The sequence below is a fragment of the Micromys minutus genome, assembly GCF_963924665.1.
Source record: "Micromys minutus genome assembly, chromosome: 13".
NCBI classification, from domain to species: Eukaryota; Metazoa; Chordata; class Mammalia; order Rodentia; family Muridae; genus Micromys; species Micromys minutus.
In genome coordinates this window covers 54,370,710-54,392,149 of record NC_137982.1, presented here as the reverse complement: position 1 = coordinate 54,392,149, position 21,440 = coordinate 54,370,710, and positions in this window count along the sequence as shown.

Here is a 21,440-nt window from a genome sequence, read left to right as displayed (position 1 = left end):
AGAGAGAAGGTCCTTTTCTAACCTAGACTTTTTTCTAGCTCATCACCTAAAAGTGTGGTCTTGTGAGACTTCCGGATTCCCTCCATCTACATTAGCATGTGCGCGGGCATTGACAATATGCAGGTCTTGTTTAGGAAAGCATATTCTTGGGCTTTCATGGGTAGAACTTGCTTGTATTATCTAGAAGAGACTGTCGCACAGAAGTGCTCTGGATCTTTCAACCCCTTTGCTCTCTCTTTTCTGATGTTTCCAAAACCTTGGGTGTAGGGGCCTTATTGTAGATGGACCATTGTAGTTGGACAAACCATGAATATTTGATCTTGTCATTTTGATAGCTAGAGGTTTCTGTAGTAGTCTCCACAATGATCTTTTAACAAGTGACCAAATAAAATAAAAATAAATTATGTCTTACTCAGAGTTTACATGAATTGCCAGCTGCAGAGTCTCAATGCTTTTATTTGTTGGTCTGACTTCAATAACCATATTTTTTTCTTCTATGTTGTCTGCTTTGCTGTCTAATACCAGTGAGTTCAAGATAGGATCCAGAAAATCAGGAGCTGTAGATCAAATTTGTTGTACCAGTGGTTTTTAAAATAATGGTTTGAACTAGTGTGACATGGCGCGAATCATCTACTCATGGATTGTGTGCAGTGGCTTTTGAGTTACATTGTACAGTGGCAGAGGACGGTAGCCTTGTTGAAGAGTGTACCTGGTAATGCCAACACTATTTACTATCTCTACCTTTTGCTAACCTACAGGGAGAACGGTGGAGAACGGCTGCTTAAATCTATTAACATGTGGCAAGTAGTATGCACAGCATAAAAAAGTTACTTTGGAGAGAAAAGATGTAGTATCGTAATGGAGATTTAGGTGGGGATAGACTGAACATAGACAATAGGGCAGCATTTCTGGTCATGAAAAGGCAGGCATTCTGGAATGATCCAAAGCAATAGAGGAAATAGTGACAGTCATTTGGAAACGGTATATGTAACCTGCAAGGCAAAACCATGAACATGTCTACCCGGTGTACAACAGACTTACAGGGTCACTGGCTAAGTGAGAAAGAAGCATTAAGTGGAGGTAGTGGACAAACACAGTTCAACCTCTTGATAATTTTGATATATGAGCACTGGCAACTTTGACTTTGATTTTGATAATGAGTTAGAAGCATAAGTTTTAATTTGAACAGAGAAATACTTTATCAAAGGATAAATACCAATTGAATTATAAGATAATAACAATGAAACTGATTTAACACTAATCTGACAGTGATTACACTAAGAAACTATTAATTTTTCAAGAATGAAAACATCTTTGTGATGAGCTAAAAATATATTTGACGCCTACGCATTTCTCAGATAGTGCACATGTAGTTAAGCACCAAAAGAACCTGTACTAATCCTATATTTTTAATAGCTCATAGGGTTTTGTATTAAATGATTTAATATTCTTTCTCCCTCCTTAGAGTAATAAGAAAGTTGAGGGGATAATATAAACTCTAACATTTTATCTTATACTGAGGGAACTTAACTCCAAATTAATTAAAATGGCACATCAAATCAAAAAGTAATTATATGGCATGTCATAGCTATGTTCTTCCTAGTTCTGCAGCAAAGCAAAATTAAATAAAGATATTGGAATTCTAATTACTTAGACCTCAGAAAGGGCAGAGTTTTAAAACCATAAAATGACATAAATATCTCTTTATAACAATGGTTATTTTTATTCCTTAGCACATTCTCCATGAACTAAAAATTAGCCTGTTTTTCCTCTTATGTATTCATTTCTTCCTTCTTTTATATAAAAGATTCAAGAAATGAAACTTGATGAAACACACATTATGGACGTAGTTTATAGTTTAAGCGCTTCCTTAGTACTAGTTGGTATCATCTCAAAAGATGTGTTATTCATTCTGTTTCAAATGACTGAACTCATTTATGTAATAATGAATATCAGAATAACTTTTTTAAGACAAGGAAGATGGCTGATTAGCTGGAGGTAAAACTTAAGGTGTTTTAAGCAGAGAAAAAGGAAAAGGGTTTTAGAGCAATTTTGTTGTTGAATGAGTCTTTAGAGAAGAAGCTGCAATAGATTTTAAAAATGAGTTTCTCTGGGTATTATGCTTGGTAATACTTTGGGGTCAGACTTTTTACTTAGTTCTGTCACCATACAGTGATACACCTTGAAGCAGAGAAACCACTTATTGGATTACAGTTTCCATTGGTAAATCAAAAAAGAAAAAAAAAAATCCCAAAACAAAGATTTAGTGCATGATATTGGGGCAGCATAACTCCACAGCTTATGAAAGAATCATTGAGAATATGTATTTTGTGACCCTATGAAAGCTGAATAGAAGTTATTTAGGTGAAGGATTTAGCAGAAATGGGACATAATTGTTAATTTCTTAATACAAGAGATTTGATGTAAGAGCTGGTTGAATAGGGAGTGCATATCCGGTGTGGGGTAATAAATAGCACGTGAGCAGATCGCAGAAGATGCCATAGCTGTGTTAGGAATATATGAGATTAAAGGAAAAATTTGTTTTTTCTTAATGTGATAATGTCCAATGCTGGTCGAGCAGTCAAAGGAGTGGCTTTATAAAAAGTAGCTGTAACCAGTGCCCATAAGATTGTAAGGATAGTGACAGTACAGTATGAAATCCTGTGGCCATGTTACCTTTTAGGAGAAAGAAAGTCCAAACAGTGACATCCATGAAGAGAGAGCTGAGGCAGACTAATGACAGATTCTATTTGATGACGAGATATGATGAATTCCTGTTTAACGGCTCAAGATCCATTATGCAGTCAAGCTGTAGCTGAGGTGACCAGCTGAAAAAGAAACTAGAAAGGAAATATTTGCTTACAGCAGCAGATGCATTGACAAAGACATTGATATCAGTACTTTTGTTAAAAAATTATTGACTATTTTATTTACATTTTAAATGTTATCACCCTTCTGGTTTCCTTTTTGCCAACCCTCTATTTCCCCTTCCCCTGCTTCTATGGGGGTGCTCTCCCACCCACCCAGTTCTGCCTCACCACCCTAGCATTCCCCTACACTGGCATATCAAGCCTTCATAGGACCAAGGGCCTCCCCTCCCACTGATGCCAGATAAAGCCATTCTTTCCTACATATGCAGCTGGATCCCTTGTGTGTACTCTTTGGTTGGTAGTCCCCCGGGGACTGGTTGGTTGATATTGTCGTTCTTCCTATGGGGTTGCAAACCCCTTCAGCTACTTCAGTCCTTCCCATAACTCCTCCATTGTGGTCCCTGTGCTCAGTTGGCTGCAAGCATCTGCATCTGTATCTGTAAGGCTCTGGCAGAGCATCTCAGGAGACATCCGTATCAGCTCCCATGAACAAGCAAATCTTGGCATCAGCAATAGTGACTGGGTTTGGTAACTGCACATAGGATGGATCCCGAGGTGGAGCGGTCTCTGGATGACCTTTTTTACAGTCTTTGCAATACTCTTTGCCCCTGTATTTCCTTTAGACAGGAGCGTTTCTGGATTAACATTTTTTGAGATGGGTTGGTGGCCCCATCCTTCAAACGGAGAGTGTGCCTAGCCCCTGTTTATGCAATACTTTGTTAACTTTGTTGAAATTGGATAAAATCCATGGTTCTTTTGTCTATTTGTTAATATGGATGACGTATGAAACTTTTAGCCAGAGATGTCTCAATTATTGGCATGAAAGACTGAAAAAAAAACTAAGTGGGATTTTGTTTCATCACATAAGAAAGATGGTGAGACCATGCTGAGAACGGAAAACTTGTTGAACAAGATGATCTTAATGGTTGTCTCTCAAATGGAAGAGTGTGAAAAAGAAAAGAGAAGGCACATTGTGGTTCATGATGGAGAAATCAGAGCATAGGCATTTCCAATGGCAGGAAAGGCAATTGGAAACTTTGGTCCAGTTGGCTGGAAACAGAAAATACTTCAGCTATGTGGGCAGTGATGAATCAATGGCTCGATACTCTTCATACGTAGGATCACCTTATACAGTGCAAATTAAGGAAATAGACAAATTCACATTAAATTGCAGTTATTGCCATGAAGAACAAAAAATTAAAGAGGAGCAATGGTGGTCATTATTTTTGTTTGTAAAGCAGTCCAGGCTCCTGATTCATGCTCTAGGGTTTTTCAGACACATGCCTTGTTTTGTTGTTATGCAGGAATGATTATTACAAAGTTACACATGCCAAACACATGAGGATATACAACCACAGAAAGGTAATGTGTAAGAGTCATCATGCATGCTGGCTGGTCCTCACTGGAAAATGAAAAGGCCTTTCCACACTGACAGCAGACTTTGTTCATTTTTTACTTGGTGCTTACCTTCTTCAAAACATTTGGTTTCCTGCCATCTTTTAGCGTTTCCAGTTCTTATGTTGTTGAAAACAGTAATTAGAATCTGAGCTCGGACTCAGAAAACAAGTGTCATCGGTGGTAGAAACGTGGAACTGAAGATGCTTGCTGTGCTTTGTGGAGCCTTACCGTTTGGGTGGTACTTATTATTGTAAGTTCTGTATCAGAAAATGAACAAGATTAGAACAGTATAAAACCATAATATATATGCAGGCCCTGTGCTCTATCTTACACACAAGGGCACAGTATTAACTACTTAGCATTTATGATTCATTACTTAAATGAGGAAAATAGACTCCAATTGCCACTATGACCTGGCACACCCTTTTTCTGTTAAGCAACAATGCATCAATATTGGACAACACCTTTACATTTTGCTTTTGTTTTAAAAACTATTATTCTTTAATTGTTTTTAATAGGTCAGTCATTATCTCACTTCCTGTTTGCCCTCTGACTGTTCCTCATCCCATTCCTCCTCTCCCTTATCCAAAAGGGTGTCGCCACCTCCCCCACCCTCAACCCACTAGACCTCTCCACTCCCTGTGGCCTCCAGTCTCTTGAGGGTTAGATGCATCTTCTCTCCCTGAGAATAGAGCAGGCAGTCCTCTGCTGTATATGTGTCTAGGGCCTCATATTAGCTAGTGTATACATCTCATTAGTATATCAGTGTCTGAGAGATCTCAGGGGTCCAGGTTAAGTGACACTAATGGTCTTTCTATGGGGTCACTTTCCTCCTTAGCTTCTTCCAGACTATCTCACTCAACCACAGGAGTCCCTGGGTTCTGTTCATTAGCTGGGTGTATCTGTATCTGACTCTTTTCACTGCTTGTTGGGGCTCTTGGAGGACAGTTGTGCTAGCTAGGATCCGGACTTTAAGCACACCACAACATCATTAGTAGTGTAAGACTTTGGAGCCTCCCCTTGAGCTGGATCCAAATTTGGACCTGTCACTGGACCTCCTTTCCCTCAGGCTCTTCTCCATTTTTGTCTTTTCAGTTCTTTTAGACAGGAACAACTGTGGGTCAGAGTTTATGACTATAGATAGCAGCACCATTCCTCCTCTTGATACCCTGTCTTCTACTGGAGATGAACTCTGTAAGTTCCTTCTCCTCAATGTTGGACATTTCATCTAAGTTCCTTCCCCGAGTCCTGAGCATCTCTCACCTCCCAGGTCTCTGGTACATTCTAGAGGGTCTCCCCACCTCCTACCACTGATTCTTTCTATTGGCCCTCAAGGCTTCGGGTTGCATGTGTCATGGACTCTTGGTAATTCTAAGACCTTGACTTAAGGAAGAATCTTTCCAGTTTTCAGAGCTATTTAAATATCAGAATTTTTTCTTACCATAAATTTCTGCTATAGTATACTAAATATCCCTGATATACTAAAATGGGTGAAATATGCCATACTCAAATGACTACAAATGCCGAAGGGGAAAAAAAATCAAAGCACTATTATTCTCCAGATACTTTATAATATTTTAAGTTATTCCAAACATACTTATTTATATTTTATTAAATACTATGCATGACATTTTCTTTTGCAGTATTATGGAGACACAATGCCAATTATTCAAGTTTGCCAAACTCATAAATACCAAGAATTAAATTTTGAGCACATGTTTTGAGATCATCAATCAAATATACTCTGTGCAATTTTGTATGTTCAAGTTATATTTCTGTTGCTCTGATAAAATACACTAACCAAAAGCAACACAGGGAATAATTTAGGATTTATTTGGTTCATAGTTCAAGGCTAGATCCAAGTCCATCATTTTAATGAAGCCCAGACAGAAACGTGAGCACCTAGTCACTTAGTACAGCCACAGTCAAGAGCACTGAGAAACAAATATACTCATGGGTCCTGCTTCCTTTTGCTGTATTAGAATTCCTTACTCTCATACATTCAAAGGCCCAGACCTTCAAATGATGCTGTCCATAACTGGGCTGAGCCTTCTCACATCAATTAATTACAGCAATTACTCGCCAACATGTAAACTGGCTAATTTAATCACCATAATTCCTCATTAAGAAAAGTCCTATTCAGGACTCCCAGTGTAGGAACAAGGACATCAACACACCTACAAAACCTTCAACCCCAAATCTGCCTTGTCTATGAGAAGTGGGACAAAGCTGGAGCAGAGACTGAGAGGATGGCCAACCAATCACTTGGACAACTTGAGATCCATCCCTTGGGCAAAACCTATCCCTGACACTATTAATGATATTCTTCTGTGCTTGCAGCCAGGACCCTAGCATAACTGAGAGACTCCACCCAGTAGCTGACTGAAACAGATGCAGAGACCCACCCACAGCCAAACATTAGCTGGAGCTCAGGGAGCCTTGTGGAATTGTTTTGGGAAGTAGTGAGGAACCTGAAAGGCATAGGGAGCCCAGCAGACTCAACTAACCTGGACTCTTAGGGACTTTGGAGACTGAAATAAAAACGAAAGAGCATGCAAAGCTATACTTAGCCCTGCTTCACATATGTAATATGTGCAGCGTGGTCTTCATGAGGGTTCCCTAAGAACTGGAGCAGGGGCTGTTCCTGATCCTTTTGTCTGCCTATGGAACCTGTTCCCCTAACTGAGCAGCCTTGTCTAGCCTCAGTGGGAGAGGATGTGCCTAGTCCTGCATTGACTTGATGTGCCAGGATAGATTAGTCCCAAAGATTGGGGGTAGGGGGGCTCCTACTTCTCAGAGAAAAAGAGGAGGGGGATTGGGAGGAGGTGCTGTGCTAGGGGGACTGGAAGGAAGAGAGGCTTTGGTTGGGGTGTAAAGTGAATAAATAGGTTAATGGGGAAAAAGTTTTGTCTATCTGTGAGGTCTGTAAACTATAACAATGACCACCATGGCAATTTCTTCCTAAGCTGCAATAGTGACCCTGATAGTCTAGCCACTATAACCAAACCTATATAGTTGTATTCAAAGCCTGATTACCAGGAAGAAAACCATGCCAGGTACTTAATCCCAACACAACTCCATGTAGCTATTGAGATTTTGGATGTGAGAGGAGAAATTGCTACCTTTACTTTCCTAAACCTGTATAACTCATAACTGCATTCTAAGTATTTATCCTTTTTACCCATAGTGAACTGCGTCTCAGCCCTCATCAAAAATGTTCCTTTTGGCAGTAGCAGGAGGCAACTCTCATGGAAACCTACAACCAGTCAGAATTCACAGAACTGACTGTGGCTTCCGTGCTTTAGCTGATATACTTACAACACAATACTTTGCCCAAGCTCAGGGAATATTTCACAATAAAGGGCAGAAAAGTCCTAAGACCAGAGGATCATAAAATTTGCTGTTGCAACTGTACTCTTTATCCACAAGAGCAAAACTACATCCATGAATTATCAACAATTTGGTTGTTAAACAGGACCTGACTAATTCCAATGCCAGTTGACATCCTAATGTCAGAAGTGGGAAATCACATGGGGCCCCACACAAGATGTGGGCCCACTGAGAGAGGGGGAATTAATGTTCTGCAGAGATGAGGAATCTGACTGGTTATCTACTATCAAGTGATCAGACCTAGAAAATATCCTTTCAGTCAACACCAGATGTGCTTAGCAGGATATATTTATATGTTTATTTCTGCATGTGTAACTACAGTGGATAAAGAAGAATTTGAAATAAATGAGGATTGGTACATGGGTGAGGTTAGATGAGGAGAGGAAAGATAATTTATATAGTCATATTTTACTGGTGTATACATACTTTCTCCCATCTCTCTCTCTCTCTCTCTCTCTCTCTCTCTCTCTCTCTCTCTCTCTCTCTCTCACGCATGCACATGCACGCACACACACACACACACACACATCCAAGACTTCATATTTAAAACTATGTTGTATGGTATCTGTAATCTCTAATGAATACATTGTCCTATGGATTCTGTCAAGCCATTGAAAGATGAACTAATAATAGAAAAATGACACGAAGTTCCCAGAAAGACATATGCAGACCCCAACTTCCTTATCTATGTTTGTATTTGTGTGGGTGACTGAGAGTATGGGCCATAACAGGTAAAGAAGCTTTTAGGAAAGAGGGATGATGGAAATGGACCGTGCGGCATGAGACTGGGAAGGGGGCACTGTGGGCTAAAGGACATAACTGGGGTCAGGGAGCAGTGGGTTAAGACTTGGGAGAGAAGCAGGTATGGACACCAGTGTAAACCATGGTGAGAATGAAACTGCATGGGACACTTGTTAATTTGTATGATAGTTAAAAATTTAAAAGTAAAACCAAAGCTCAGAATCCTATAGGACCCACTAAGGTGGCCATTAATCAATGATCAGTTAAAGAAAATATGGAAAATATGGTACATATTTACCTAATTGGGTTTAATTCAGATTATAAAGAAAAGAACAAATTTATGTTGTTTAGGAAAATTAATGAAACTACAGTGCATTATAAAAAAATAAACCAGACTCACAAAGACACATAATTGCACTATTGAATTTCTCATGGAGGCAGGGATAAACTGAAAACAACATTCTGGCCATTACTTGGTGACATTATGCTTGTGGACACCTGTGTCCCACATTTTCATTCAAATCTGGGGGTAATGTCTCTGATAATGAAGCTTGACAATGTAACCCTTCCATGAGGAATCAGCATGTTTTTTGAATAGCAGCTGCATGGGGATTCATTCTCACCAGGCAAATGGATAATACCAGACTTCCAGATCAGAAACTAAATCGCATAAGGAATAATAGCATTTTTTTTCTTTCAGGATTGAGTGGAGCTTGAGAGAGATCAATGCAGGAATGATGCTGGTTTCTGAAAACATATCATCTAGCGTCATAAGTAGTTTGCAGGTGTCACAAACTAACATGGATGCACAGATCCAATATCGCCACAATGAAGACAAACTCCCAAATCATTATCCCTTCTATAAAAGTTCATAATTGACCTAATGAAACATATTCTTTGTTTAAGGTCTTCCATAACATGCTATCAGAGGATAGTCACACACAACATCACTGAACCCTCTCACAAACCCAAATATGGCATTTAAGTCCATTAAATCCATTTTTTTGAGGGAATAGTCCAATCCTAGGACCTCAACTAAGACATCTGGTTTCTGAGGTCCACTTGTGGTAGATGCATAGAACATCTTTTGGGCATATGTCCAGGAGTGATATAGCTGGGGCCTCAGTTAGTACTATTTCTAATTTTCTGAGGAACCGCCAGACTGTTTCCAGAGTGGTGGTATCAGCTTCCTATCCTACCAACAGTGGAGAAGTGTTCCTCTTTCTACAAATCTTGCCAGCATCTGCTGTCACCTGAGTTTTTGTTCTTAGCCATTCTCACTGGTGGGAAGAAAATCTCAGGGTTGTTTTGCATTTCCCTGATGACTAAGGATGTTGAACATTTCTTTAGATGCTTCATAGCCATTCTGTATTCCTCAGTTGAGAATTCTTTGTTTAGCTCTGTACCCCATTTTTAATAGGATTATTTGATTCTCTGATGTCTAATTTCTCGAGTTCTTTGTGTATATTGGATATTAGCCCTCTATCAGATGTAGGATTGGTAAAAGTCTTTTCCAATCTTTTGGTTGCTGTTTTGTCCTATTGACAATATTCTTTTGCCTTAGAGAAGCTTTGCAATTTTATGAGGTCCTATTTGTCCATTCTTGATCTTAGAGCATAAGCCATTGGTGTTCTGTTCAGGAAAATTTTTCTTGTGCCTACGTATTCTAAGTTTTCCCCCACTTTCTCTTCTATTAGTTTCAGTGTACCTGGTTTTATGTGGTGGTCTTTGATCCACTTGGATTTGAGCTTTGTACAAGAAGATACAAATGGGTCGATTTTCATTTTTCTACATGTTTACTGACAGTTAAATCCATACAAATCATAAATAAAAGGGAAGAACAACAAAAACTGAGGAATTTCAAAAAATTATCAAATCCTATTTCAAAAGCCTATACTCAACAAAACTGGAAAATCTGAAGAAAATGGACCATTTTCTAGACAGATACCAGATACTAAAGTTAAAACAGGATCAGATAGATTATCTAAACAGTCCCATAACTTATAAAAAATGAAAGTGTTCATTACAAGTCTCCCAACCAAAATAGCTCAGGAACAGAGGGATTTAGTGTAGAATTCTGTCATACTTTCAAAGAAGACCTAATACCAATACTCTTTAAACTATTCCACAAAATAGAAACAGAAGAAACACTACCCAACTCATTCTTTGAAGCTAAAATTATGCTCATACCTAACCCACATAAAGGCCCTACAATGAAAGAGAACTTAAGATTCTATTTTACACCTGTGAGAAGGACTACAATGAAAAATAAAAGTAAAAGTGACAACTCAGATTGGCAAGGATATGGAGCAAAGGAGCAATCCTCCATTGCTGGTGGGACTGTAAACTTGTACCACAACTTTGGAAATCAATATGGAAGTTTCTCAGAAATTTGAGAATTGTACTACCTCTGGACCCAGCTAAATACCAGCATATACTCAGAAGATACCAATGTATCACTAGGATATAGGATCCCCTATGTTCAAGCAGCTTTATGTCTAATAGGCAGAGAGCAGAAACAGCCTAGATGTCCCTCAACCAAGAAATGGTAAAGAGAAGGTGATAGATTTACAAAAAGGGAGTATTACTTCATAGTTAAAACAATGACATCATGAAGTGTGCAGGCAAATTGATGGAACAAAAAAGAAAGAAAAGAAAATCATCCTGAGTGAGGTAATCAAGACCCAGAGAGACAAACATGGTATATACTCACTTACATATTAAGGATAATCGCTGCAAAATAAAGACTAGTCATGCTACAACCCACAGACCCAGAGAGGGCAAGTAAAAAGGAATGATCAGTGCGGGCCGTATGGATCTCTGTGGAAATGGGAAATGGAATATATACTGTGGGTGAATTGGAGGCTGTGGGGGATGGAAACAGGAAGGATCAGGATCAGGTCAGGAATGGATAGAAGAGAAAGTAGTGGGAGAAACATGTGATTTCTTAAATGAGAGGCTTAGTGTTTTGATTTGTTCCTATCAGTGGCTGGGACTGAATTCTAGGCCTCACACAAGCTAGAAAATGCTCTTTCCAGCTTCTTCCACAATGTAATAGTGTTAGCTTTCTAACTTACAATGAAGTGTTCTAAGCCTAAAATACAAATGTCATCATATCTTTCATATTAGTATATTAATAAACAAAATACATGCAAGTAAAAACTGTTTTGTAGATTACAATTCTTTTAAAAAATTTTTAAAAAACAATTATTGGTCATTGTATTTACTATGGATTACAGTTCTTAATGGTTAACATTATTACTTTGTCTATTACATGGGGATGAAATTAAAGGGAACATCTAAGTTTCAATGCAGTATAATTATATTTAGAGTACATTCACACTCTGCCGTTTATCATGAAGATCTGATACACTGGCAAATGCCAGAGGATTTTGAAGGAGCTGAATGTTCTGGTTAATCACTTTTGTGGGCTGTTCAAATTTTCTCTGTTGTTGACTGGTGTTATACATGGTTCTCATGAAATGAAAGATCGTGCATAAAGAAACCAAAGATTTCCTCAAATTAATTCACATGTTCTCCTCCATCCTTACCCTTAATGTTAGCAGCTAACAGAAGAGCGAAAGAGGAAATTAACTCATACAAACCAGTCATCAGCTGTCTCTTTAAAGGTCAATACAATCAGTTCACACAAGAAAATTTAAAGCAATCTCTGACTAGCTTGGTTTAAAGCAAATTTACCAGGAAGAAATAATTCTCTAATGCAGATGTAGATGAGACTCAAGAATACCTAGTACCCGACATTTAAGGTTTACTTTTACAAAATGATCTATAAAACAATATCAGAGAATTTTTAGATATTTAGCAAATCTTCAAGTAGTTGCTTTCAAGTTCAGTTTCCCCATGTACTTGGACACTACCCCATCTTACAGGACTCTGTACTACATCCTGGGATTTACTCAAGACCTAAAACATGCCTGCATGTCAGCTTTGATAATGTTGATGAGCTGCTACTTCATGGAGTTGTCCAGACCTGAGTTTTAGAGACACATGGTCTTCCAACAGCCAGTGACATCTTCTGGCACTGTGGGTGAAAGCATTTTAGACACCCGTGCTGGCTTAAGTCCTCAGAGCAGCATGGCCACTGCAGTGACCCCGGCACAGATCACAGGAGAGCCTGTGAGACACTGCACTGCTGGCCCACAGTTACAAACTTACACATGCTGGTGAATATCTCTCTATTTGGGGACTGAGGATGGTAAGCGATGAGACCAATCGCCTGATCTCTTTTGTGCACCAAAGTCAGTGGAAGGCTGGAGTCCCAGAGGGTTATTTATGTACTTCACATGGCACATTATCAAACATCACATTTTCTAGAGACAACGAAGACTAAAGACAAAAGCAATCTTTGTGAAGACACTCAGAAGTCAGGGAGAAAGTAGAGGTGTCACTCGTTGGAAGGTATAATGTAAAAGAGTGGACCTCTCCAGCTTCCTGCTGTGGATCTTGAAGTATCAAACAACTGCGGCTTGTTGCTTGCTTTTTATGGCAATAGGATTTAAGGACTAAAATCTAGAAATATTCACTCTTTTGACAGGAGATATTTAATGTCCATTTGTTTTTTTTTTTTTATTTTGAATTTTAGATTTCAAGCACACTCAATTGAAAAGAGCATCAATGAAGCTGGCATCTTGTCATTTTCAGAACTGTCGCCTTTGTGTTTTCACTAAGGGATTAGGATTTGAATAATAAGTCTTTCTCGCTCTCCTTCTGCTTTTTATTGGTCCTGTGAATTACAAGCAAAGGCGAGGCTTACAATAAATTAGCACGAGTTTCGTAGGGGTGACTGGAGGTTTTCTGCTTGCATCATGACGAGTGAGGAGCTCCTGAAAGTGTTCAGAGGGCCATGAGCAAGGCACAGAACCACTGTCGTTAATTATAATAGGTATGGGCTGTTTTGAAGGTGACCATGACCTTCCTTGTGCGCTGTCTGAAGATTAGCCTTAATTTTAAATATTCTTTCTCTGTCACGTGTTGCTCCTTTTTGTCTGTTGAATAGTATCTTTTGTATACTTCAACAATTTGGAGAACATGAACTTCGGTTTCATGACATAGGACAGAGCCCTCTTTCTTTATGATCAATGCTTTTGTTATCTTAATGAAGAAATCTTTTGCTACCCAAGTATTTCCATTCAAAATAGACGGTAATGCTTTTATTTATTTATTTGTTTCAAATTGCTTTTTCTTTTCAAAAAATTTGTTATTCTTTTCCCATTTCTTGGACAAGGTTTTATATGTTTCAAACTGGTCTCAAACAGCCTCTCCTGGCAAGGGCTCTACTGGTGGCTTGGCCACGCCCTATTCCCTTAGGCTTCCTTTTTTTTTTTTTTTTAATTTTAAAAACTGTCTGTCTGTCTGTGTCTCTCTGTGTCATGTGTGTGTGTGTGTGTGTGTGTGTGTGTGTGTGTGTGTGTGTGTGTCTGCATGAATGAATGTTAGTGGGCCACAGTGTACTTGTGGAAGTCAGAGGACAGCAGGGGGTTTTCTTGTTGTCAAACCTGTTGTGAAAAGTGCTCCACTCACCAAGTCACCTCACTGACCTCACAATGTTTTTTGTTTAATCTTTAAAATGTATTATTTGTCTTCATGGCATTAGGTAGGGACATCATTACTCTCTCTTCATACACACACAGGGACCTTGCCATCTGTTAGTGGTATATTGTCCTGCAGTGACTTTCTTCCTGTAGCATAGATGTTTTCATTAATGAAATGGGTCATTTCGCATCCTAAGTCATTGTGGAAACTAAATGAAAGAAGTGAACAGTGGTCTTTCTGGAACTACTAGCGAATAGGCTAGTAACTGAGCCAGTTGCATAGTTGTATCTATTGACCAGACCATGCTCAGATACTTTTAACCTGTAAACGGTTGGTGCAAAGGGTGCATAGGCTCATTTCTTACCTCTGTTTTGTTTCTCAATACTTTTGTTTCTTTTGGCCCCAAATACTCATATTTTGATTGCTGATATTTGTACAGTGATCCTTAAATATGTTTTTCCAAGATTGTTGTGATCTATTCCTTGCATGTATGTTTCAAGTCAAAGTTATTCTCACAAAATCATTGTTGAAAGTTTCATCAGAGGCTCATTGTGTCTATAACTTAGTTTTGGTAAAACTCATCTTTATGACATTTATCTCTTTAATTAGTAACAACACCAATTTATAGAATTTTTTATGTATTATTTCAAAACTTTTTGGAAGAGATATATATACCAGAAGATTAATTTTCAGAATCATTGTATAGACCTCACATTACAGAAAATTAAGAGTTAAGAGATATAATTAATAGGAATAGTTGACTTTCTTTTTCTAAGCTTTAATCATCCATAATTTCCCATTAGCCTATAAATAAAATTATAAGTTTTTTGCTGTAACAACATGTATTGCTATGTATGCATGTGTGTGAGTTGGGGAGTAGTATGAGTACTGTATATATGCATATGTGTAGGGAGTATGTATGATTTTATGGTCACTGGGGATGCAGTGGTGATTCTGGTAGGGTAATATTTTCTAAGTTTTTTCCCACGTACATGTCTGAGATATTCAGCTTGGTTTTCATATGGTTCGCCCAACAACTGAAGTGGGGCTGTCCCTGACTCTGTTTCCTGCCTGTGGATCTCATTTCCCTAACTGGCCTGTCCTGTGTGGCCTCTGTGGGAGATGCACCTAGTTCTGCAGTGACTTGAATGCCAGGGGATGGGAGAAGGGTGGCTAAGGAGAGTAGGGACAGAGGGTAAGGAGGGTGAGGGAAATGATACAGGGTCACTCGCTTCTCAGAGGAGAAGGGGAGTGAGGAATTGGAAGAGGATCCACGTGAGGGGGTCCTGGGAGGAGAGGGGGGGCTGATATTGGGATGCAAAGTGAATAAATGAAATAATAAAAACTTTTACAGAGAAACACTATATAATCAAAATCTTAAACACATATGGGAATATAAAGAAAATCCTCATTGGTACTAATAAAACATAAATAAGGAACAAATAATCTTTCATGCAAACTCTGACATGTCTCATTTTTGTATCGTAAATCTAGTTTTGATACTCTCTAACAGAGCTTTGAAAGACTATTTTTTCTGACTTTTTATTGTTTATTTAGAAATTTTTACTACTTTTATTGATTTTGATATTGTCTTCATTCGTCCTCATCCCCCAAAGGTACAGATATGCTAACAAGACATTGGCAAAGTACTAACTGCACAATTATTTTATTGTTGACCTGAGTAAGGTTTAGGTTGTCTCACTTGATAGTAAAACAACAACAATAACAACAACAATAAAATAAATAAAACAAACAAAGAAAAGACCTCAAGTAAACACAGAAGAGTATACGTTAATGGGTATCTTTTCGTCTGGCCTAAGAGCGGCATATCTGGTTAGTGAGATGCATGGGCCATCCCGTCTGCTGGTTGGGCTTATGGCATGCACATATGGGAAAGCACATGATAAATTACAATCTCCGAAATACATTAAATTAATTGAATTCCTAATTGGCTTTATTATTGGACTATTGGCTACTTATTTCTTGGAAAAGGGAGAATGTTGGCCGCAGTTTTGTATGTGCTGCTGAGTCACCCCGCCTCCAACAGAGAGCTCCAAGCCCGTGTTCATACTGATGGCTCTGGTTAAACTCAATGGCACAAAATAACCCACATAACCATGGATGCGAAAAAGCAGCTTTTAGGGAAGACAGGGAGTAGGTGGGGTGGGGGATGGGTGGAGGTGGAGGTGCAAGTGTTATGAACTTATGGAAAATAGACAAATGTAATTATTTTTTAAAAATGTACTGTGGTAACAAGATGACCTATTTATTCCATCCTCTTCCTTGATGATTTTTTAATCATCCATTTCTGGAAAATTTGGCCTTAGGATTAAAAAAAAAAAAAGGTAAGAGAGAATGAAATTAAGTATAAAGGAGAGAGTCTACAAGTTGTTGAAGAGATATTGGCCATTTTATGACTTAAATAATTTTGCATTTATCTGTCCAGAAAAACCTAGAAACCAAAAATACATAGCTTCCTAATGTCAAATGTTTGCTAAGAGCCTCACTCAAAGTCTGAGGAATATGTTTGATTCATAGCACATTTTAACATGAATTAGTGCACATTACAGATGATTGCTGGAAATTCATTGTCAGTCCTGGTTCTGAGGTGGTTCTAAGACTTCTTTTTGCTATTGTTTGTTTTCTTGCAAAATTGTTGCATTTTATGTTGGGCATTCAGGATTCTGCATCATGCATGGCTTTCGGAGAGTTCATATTCTAAAACCGAAACTAGGTCCCGTTACTGTCTAAACTAGGTTTTCTTAAAAACATTCTTTTCTTTATACCTTTTCAGCTTTATTTTTCTTTCTTATGTTTCCCCAAGGGCCAAATTAAAAATTCCTCCTGGACTTCTTCTGAGTGCTATTAGGTTTAAATTCCTGGGAGCTCTTTGTTAAAACTTCCCCAAGCTTGCTGGAAAGAAGCTGTTTATTTCTCTGTGTTCTACTTATGTGGAATAAGGCGTGTTTGTACTGTGTTTTCTTTTTCTCTAATGAAGAGTACAATAAAACTCTTATTTGGATAAAAGCTGCTTATTTGGATGATTAAAACATATGTGTGTATTTGTGTATGTGTATGTATGACATTTATGTTCCTATGTGTTTGTGTGATTGGTGTGTGTGTGTTTTGTGTGCATGTGTTTGTGTGATCTCTGTGTGTGTATGTGTGTGATGCTTATGTCTCAGTGTGTACTGTGGCATCTGTGTGGAGGGCACAGGATAACTTTGCAGACACAATTCTTTTTACATGTGTTCAGGGGATTGTTTACAGTCTTATATAGCAAGAGCCTAAGCCTTGTCAACCCTTAATCAACTTTTAATGATTTATATTTAATGTATATCCTTTGTTTCCTGATTCTGTCCATATAACATCTATAAAGACAGATCTAGAGATATATTTTTAATAGATACATACCAGTTAGAACCTAAGGTATGTGCTACAAAGATAAAGCCTTCCAGTAAAAAAAAAAAAAAAAAAAAAAAAAAAAAAAAAAAAAAAACCTTTTTCTCTATTTCTGCTGTGTCTGCATCACTGTGCCCTAGCAAAACAAAAGGAGTGCCTTACCAAGAGGTCCCGCTGTGGTTTGGTATCTGATAAGCAAGAAGAATTTTAGAGATGGGACCGTTTTGAAATACCAGAAACCTATATATTGTTGGTGTGCTGGTGCTTTCCTGTGGGAATGTGCACAGGAGGAGAAAGAAATAATTCTATACAGCACGCCAGTTATGCTGAGCTCAGGCTTCATGCCGAGGGAATGCTAAGAATAGCAACAAGAAGTCAGGAAAGCTCCCTCTGTCCCACACAGCTCTTCCCACAGAGGGTCCCTGTTGTCTGACCCCTTTCCACAAAGGCCCGCACTCCAGTTGCTACACAGTGCATAGCTTTCTGAGAAGTGGAGTAACTGTATTATCCTATTATAGCTTTCGATTATTTGACCTGCTTGTCTGACTGCTGTAGGCAGCAATAGGAACTATGCTGTGCACATCAACCCCTCATCACAGGCACAGGGTGAGGGGCCTCATTCTGAGCAAATCATGGCTAATATGGGCGATCTTAGAGATAACAGACCAAGATCTCCCCTTGCTGCTGAACTTCTGCCATGCACAGAGCCAACTGAACAAATAATAGAACCTCCTATTTTAAAATTTAATACCTTTTACTGCCTGCTGTCTAAGGCAGGCCCTCTATGAATTTGCTGGCATTTTAAATTCTACTGTGAAAACTGCCTCTCTATTTCAAATATCCACTCAACTCAGAATTGTATATAAAGTTATACCCTCCACACACTATCAATATGAAAGTTCTTCTTTCTTTCCCCGGGCATTCAAAGTCACTTCTGCAACCAGTTCCCTTAAGAGAAAACCACTAAATCTTGCTGCTTACACAGCAGCTCCAAATCTTACCACAGTGCCTGTCAAAGAAAGAAATATTTTCAGAGTAAGCTCCTGCAAGGTTCACAGGCTCAGTAGACTGTGCTTGCTAGCTAATAGGAGAGAAACGCAAACTGTAGAAACCCCAAGAGAGCCTTCTGGCAGAAAGCAGATAACACAAAATAAAATCACTGCTTTATTTTATTAAGGACCTTTGTGAAGGTTCATTTGAAACAATTTAGTTTGTCTAACATAATTAAGTCACTAAGCAGCAGCAGACAGTAGCCAGTCGAAGCCTTGGATTAACAACGTTTAATACATGTGTAACCATTGTAATGCATGTAGAAGAAGCATATGCAGAATTATATAAAATATAAAATGAGGAGTAAGGAGAGTTGACCGATGAATCATAAAAGAGATGATGATGAGCTGATACTTGAATTTTATGACTATCAGCTGACAACCAGAGATTTTTTTTTAAAAAAAATATGATTTAAATAAGTTCAATTTGGACAAGAAACATACAGCTAGAAAACAGAATTATTTCTGTCGCTCTCACTAGAAGTGGGTTTCCTGGGATGGGCTCAGGCCAGAGTACTTAGGTAGCATCACCACAGAAGCAGCACTGTATCCAGGAAGGTGCATTCCAGTGAGTGGGTTCCCAGCAGCTCTTACACACTGATATACTTCGCTGGGGTTGAGCCAAATTCGATCAATTGGAGTAAGAGAAGAGGAGGTAGGGGTCAGGTTCTGACAGAAGATTTTTGATGCAGTACAGATGAAAAGCAATTAGGGTTTGAGATGAGGTTGTTGGAGGGACTTAAAAGCACGATAGAAGTGTATGTGGCATGCATCGCAATCATAGTCCTCTGCACTGACAGTTGGAATTAAAAAAATTTTTTTCTCTAGAATTTCAGTACGAGAGTACTGCTGGAATTGAGCGTGGCCTTACAGAGTATGGAAGGGAAGGCAATTAAGCCACTGTGACTTTAATTAACTGGGTTCAGAGCTTAATCTTGAGGTAATTCCAGCATCTGGAAACTCATAATCCTGAAATTTCAGAGGCTACATATGCATACATGGAGCAAATGGAGTTGTATTTTAACAAGAATAGATGAATTTCATGTTTGTTGATGAATGCAGTTTGTTTTTTTTACAATCATCAGTTAAAGTTTTTGAGAAACAAACTCTTTTAAACACAGTAATATTTTCTACATATACTTTTCAGATAACATCAATTTAAATTTGATTTGGTAACCCTTATTTTGCCTATGAGAGCAAAAATTCTAACAAACAAAATACCTACTATCCCAACACACTGAAGCTTTGGAATTACAGAACAAACCAAGATATTGGCAATAATTTTGATTATTTTTTCTGCAATAATAGAATTTGAAGATTCCCGTGATCAATTTCTGGTTATGTGAATATTGGAAAGATTAAAGAATATCTTGGAGAAACTAGTCTTCGGATTCATGTAAATTTAGATGTAGATAACACATAAAAATTGGTTTGTATAAGGATGTGGAATGACACTAGGTCATCAGAGTATGAAGCCTTGCTTTCTCATTGCATATGTCATTGTTAAAGTCATAAATAACATAATTTGTCCATGTTTGATATGATATGTGAACATTCAGAAGGGAAGACTTGAAGACCCAGGGAAGAGATAATTGTTCTGCTTATCTTTGATGAACAATAGATACCATTTTAGAAATGTGATCAGACAGAGCACATGTCTAGACGACAAGAGACCGAAAGGAAACCCAACAAAGGCTTTTCATTCACATTCTTCCTGAGGTCTTTGTGTAGAATCCTCTTTCTTCTTGAATATGAGGAAAGAGGTGTTTTTTGCAGTAGGGTCCTCTGGCAAGGTAGATTTGAGATTTTCTTTTTAATGGCTAGATCATACTCAAGAGAGTATCAAGGAAGGATAGAAAATATTTCTAGATGCTTTATTTTATTTTTGATTAAAGTATAATTACATCATTTCCCTTTCTTTCCTACAAACCCTCCCATATACCCCTTTTTGCTCTTCTCCAAATTAATGGCCTTTTCTTTCTCTATGTATCATCACATTCATCTATATATTCACATATTCATTCTCAAGTATTACTGTTCATTCTGCATAACGTTACTTGCATGAATGTTTGGTATTAGTACTTGTATATACTCTTTGACACCAGACAACCAAGTGATGTGTTCTTTATTGGGAGATTATTTCTCCCAACCCTAGGTTTCCTCAGTTGCCTGTAGTTCTTTGTGTAAGGCCGAGGTTTCAAGGACTTTTCCCTGTCCACTTTGGAGTGTGCATTGTGTCATAATTCATGCCGTTGAAGAGGAATTCTGGTGTCTATGGGACAAGAAAGACAGGCATGAGACAATAAAAAGCAGGTCATATGGAAGTCATATGAGGCACCGGTGATGTCCTTCATATCAAAGTGTTCAACATGCTAAAGCACCATGCATTAGAATATCATTTTCTGAGACCTAAGGACTCAGAATTACAGGTTTACTCATTTGATTAACACATGTTAATGTGATATGTTCTGGATAATGATCATGTTTTCAGGATATCACTGTGAAATGATATCTGTAGAAACAGTGTGACACCTTAGCAGTGGGTTTAGATAGAAACCAAATGGGTAATAAAATTATCATGCCAAAGAGTCATACTACTCCGGGTCATTCTCCTGCGAGGGGCTGCTAACACACCAGCCTTCCTCCACAGGTGTTTCAACAGCATCAGGTTGTTCCCTCTTTCAGACATGTCTCCTTACTGCTGGTCTCACAGATTAATGTGTGTTCCTATCATTAAATATAATTTTAAAGTTCTGGTTCTGTCTTTCTAGAGAGGAAATGGTGGTTAAAACAAACCACGAGAGACATGGAAGATGACACAGTAAGAAAGGTCTTGAAAGATGACCTGAATCAGGAGAACCAGGGTGCAGAAGAAAAGAAAGTGACCCAGATTCCAGATACTTTCCTAAACAAATTTTTGGAGATAAGCATTGGTAACACACACACACACACACACACACACACACACTCGAGTTGTGTCTTGGTTTCTTTCACTATTGCTGTGATAAGAATAAAAAGACAACCTGAGGGAGAAAAG